Raw genomic sequence first — 4,162 nt, 5'->3', positions numbered from 1 at the left:
TGGATCTGCCCGCGCCCGCGCATGGAGTCGGAGTCGGAGGCGGCGGCGGCGACGAGGAAGACGACCATCCAGTTGACGAAAGGTACCTCCTTTTTAAATTATGATGACTCCCGCACGCTGCTCTGTACCGCCGGAGCCAAATCTGCGTGTCTAGGAGGGTCTCTCTCAGCCCCCCTCTTGCTCCGATTGATTCCGGTCGAGCATGCATGGCGTCCGCGCTCGCCGTCACACTCACACCGAGGGCCCTGGGGGCCACCCGAAGCGTACCCTAGGGTGGCGCGGCGGCGGGATGGAGGGCCCCTTGCCACGCGCACGGGCCGCCGACCGAGCTTCCTTTGCTCCCTCGCTACAGCTTGATGGATCCGGCCGGCGGTGTTTCAGTTCTGGTTTTGCTCACCAACATATCTCCTCCTCCTCCCTCTTTCCTGATCGGTCTTGCTCTACTCGTTTCTGTTTGTCTGCAGGTTTGATCCCAACAACTTTCTGGTCGACTACAACGAGGAAGACATCCTTGCTGAGCAACCGTAAGTTGTAAAGCCCCTAATATAATTATGATGTATGGTTTGATCCCAAGAGGGCGCTTGATTGCGCGTGCGTCAACATGCTCTGTCCTCCTACCTCATGCTCTGCTCGGGTTCTGGTAGATCATGCTCTGGTTTGTCAGTTTGATGAATTGGTTGGTTCTCCGTACATGGATCTTTGCTGATGCATGGTTCCTTTTGCTCCCTTGCCTGGCTGCAGCTTGATGGACCCAGCGGTGCTTCCCGTTGATTATGATGGTGAGGGGGAGGAGATGCTGGCCGATCCTAACCAGCAGCAGCACCAGTGAGTCTCCAAAGCTGGCTCTTTTTTTGTCTCCTATGTTTTGTGCCGTCCTCAAGGGGATCATGCTCTGGTTGTTTAAGTGGATGAAACTGATTCTCCGTAGATGCATTGGTACACTGCTCAATGCTCATGCATGTAACCTCGATCGGCTCTGCCCACGTTGCTATACAAGCTAGCTAGCGGCAGCGGTGTTATCTCCCTATTTCTTTATATATATACTGTATGTTGCAATTGACTAGCATGCATTACCATTCATAGATTCAATCAGCAATGCTGAATCCATTGGCTCGTTGAAATCACAGTTTTGAGCAATCGTAGACTAGGCAGCCAACATTGGGCCTTGCTAGGATGCAAAATCTTACACTTTCAATCTATGACGACCATTACCATAGCTAGCCAGCCAGCCCAACAGAGAAGACCCCATCTTGTTTGTGTGTATCTCACTTTGATGCTAACTAATGTATGTGCAAACTGACACTAGAACTCACCATTATTCTTTTCTTTTTTGCAAATATGTGTAGGATGTTTGCTCATGGGGTGTATAATGTGGCTCAAGTTAATAACTTCATCCAAACGAATCAGTGGAACCTGCTGGAGCAACACATCGCCAATGCGATGCCAAGATCTCAGGACAATGCCCACCCATCTCTGATTCATCCTACGCCCTTCATTACCATATGGAGGCGTCAGGTATCGCTTTGAGCCACACACACATACATACAACAGATTACCTAGTTATTTTCTTTCTCTCAAATTTATTCCTGCTGATTTGGTCTACAGCTGATGGATCTAATTAATGGAGGGAGGTACGAGGACTCAGCTCGGATCTTTGTTGAGAAGGTTGTGCCGCTCAAAGCTATTGTTACCGCCTATGCTGATGCTGGTAAGCTGTCCGAGGAGATAGCGAAGATTGAGACAAGTGTGGGATCGAGGACCAGGTATATACAAAGTTGTTTCTTTGCTTTCTTCTTCACCCAGCTAGCAATGCATGCAGATTCAGCACTCTTATGTTGTAGAGTAGCATGCATGTGAGATAACTAAGACATGTGTGCTCTTCTGTCTATCTATACATGCATCTAAATCCAGTTTCGCTCATGCCCACTGTGGGACGGAGCTTATGATGAAGCTCATCAACGATTATATGCGGCTTTATCTGCCAGATGTCATTGGGTATGTACACGTACATTACACTCGTAACCTGTGATTGCATCTACAATGCATATGCATGTCAATTGCTCCGTATGAGATGTCTCATATATATATATATATATATATATCTATTGTTGCATTTCAGTCACAAGCGCCCGAAAGGGAAGCAGTCTGCTTTGTGGGAATTTGCTTTGAGTTTGGACGTGCCTGTTCGTGGACTCAAAAGTCACCCACATGTGCGGTGCCTCGTCTGCAGTGTGGAGGAGTACACGGAGTGCAGGATCGGAGTGGATATGACGGCGCACCTGGAGGAGTGCCTGGCATGACCCCAGAGGCGGAGCTGCGCTATCGTGATGCGCTTAAGAAAGGTCGAGGCAAGAAGAAGAGGTCTGGCGCCAACGCCGTCGACGTCAACGTCTCAAAGGCTCCCAAGCTGACTGCGAATCCTCCCGTTGATCCCCTTCACATGATTTATCAGAAGGTAAGTGAGTCGATCCGATCATGTTGCAAATTAACTAACTGCTCCAGTGCTCCTGTCCTGTCCTCCCTGTGTGAAACCGAAACATGGATCCATCGCTAACTGAACTGAAGTGCGTGTGCATTGCAGCTGCAGGATGGAAACCAAGTCCTGGATACAATGAGAAGCAATCAAGGAAATGTCAATGTGGGGATCAATTCGCTCCAAGAAATCCTTGACAACATTGGGGGCTTTGTCGCCTTGGCAATGCAAGGTCAAGCTGCTGCACCTCCTCCACAGGCGCAAGCACCTATTCTTGCTCATGCCATCACTGCTGCAGCCGTGCCACGCCAAGCGCCTCCTCCTGCTGCAGCTGCAGCCGTGCCACGCCAAGCGCCTCCCCCTGCTGCAGCCACCCTTCCGGCGTCTGCTCCTGCTCTTCAAGGCGCACCCCAAGATGCTCCGGCGCCTCCTCCTGCTCTGCAAGGCGCACCCCAAGATGCTCCGGTGCCTCCTCCCGCTCTGCAAGGCGCGACCGTGCCCCCACCGCCGCCTACTCCTGCACCTGCACTTCAAGATGGCGTGCCTGATTACTACTCGGCGTTTGATGGTAGTGAATTCCTTCCCGAGCTGCCGGAGCTGTAGCAGTGCTTATGCTTCAGGTCAAGCGCCTGCTATGCAGCCGTGGACTTGCGGTTGAGAACCCTCATGGTCATGGATGGTTCCTCTGCTAACTTCCAACAATAAACATCTATTGTCTGCTATTCTAGTCTACAACTAGTTAAGAACGGTGAATATGTCTGCTAAGGTCTCTTGCTTGTACTTGGCATGAGATCGAGGGAAACCATCATTACACAAACTTGATTTCCTTTTTACTAAAAGAAAAACTATGGCATGCATTGCCCTTTTAAGCCGTTTCTCTTTTCTAAATCATCTCCCACTTGTTTGGAATTTTGCTCCTTGGCCATTCTTTTGCAAAACTTGAAAGTTCAGCATATCATCCTGTTTGACTGGGTATGTTGGCAAAGCTAAGACCTAAGAGCAGCTCTACCAAAGTCGCCCCCTCCCAATAATAACGGTCAAATATTACGGCCACTTCTGTTTCGGTACATCACCTAAATACAAAGACGAATAGCGTGTACCCATTCATATAAAAGGCAGGATGTTGTTATATTTTTATAGTCTTCACCCACCCGTCCTCGGCGGTCCACGCGTGTGTACATACATAGGTACACTTGAACCGGCCGTACATGCGCCACCTCGCCTCGTGTCGCGTCGCAAAGTGGGGACCAATTAGCGGCGGCGTCGCAAGCGGTCAGTGGGTCCCGTCACGTCGCCTGGCGTGGCGTGTGGACGGTCGGTTGGACGCTGTTAGACATATCTCACTAGTAGAGGATCGGCCACTAGTCCTGGTTGGGAAGGGCCTTTAGTCCCGGGTCACCAACCCGGACTAATAAATCAGGACCAAAGCCCCCCACCCTTTAGTCCCGGTTGGCCACGACCTGAAACTAAATCCCTTTCATCTGGCCTGCAGCGCGCGCCGGGGGCTGGTATCTTTAGTCCCGGTTGGTGACACCAACCGGGACTAAAGGTTTAGGGGTTTAGGGTTTTGAGGGTTTATTGTTTATTTTTTTTCTTTTCATTTTGTGTTTTCCATTTAATTCTTTTTCATTTCAAACATATTTTACGGTACTACATACTGTACACGTCATACATATATAATAGAATTTC

This window comes from Triticum dicoccoides, chromosome 4B, assembly GCF_002162155.2.
Source record: "Triticum dicoccoides isolate Atlit2015 ecotype Zavitan chromosome 4B, WEW_v2.0, whole genome shotgun sequence".
Taxonomy (NCBI): domain Eukaryota; kingdom Viridiplantae; phylum Streptophyta; class Magnoliopsida; order Poales; family Poaceae; genus Triticum; species Triticum dicoccoides.
The sequence above is the reverse complement of the archived record's forward strand: the minus strand, read 5'-3'. Positions refer to the sequence as shown.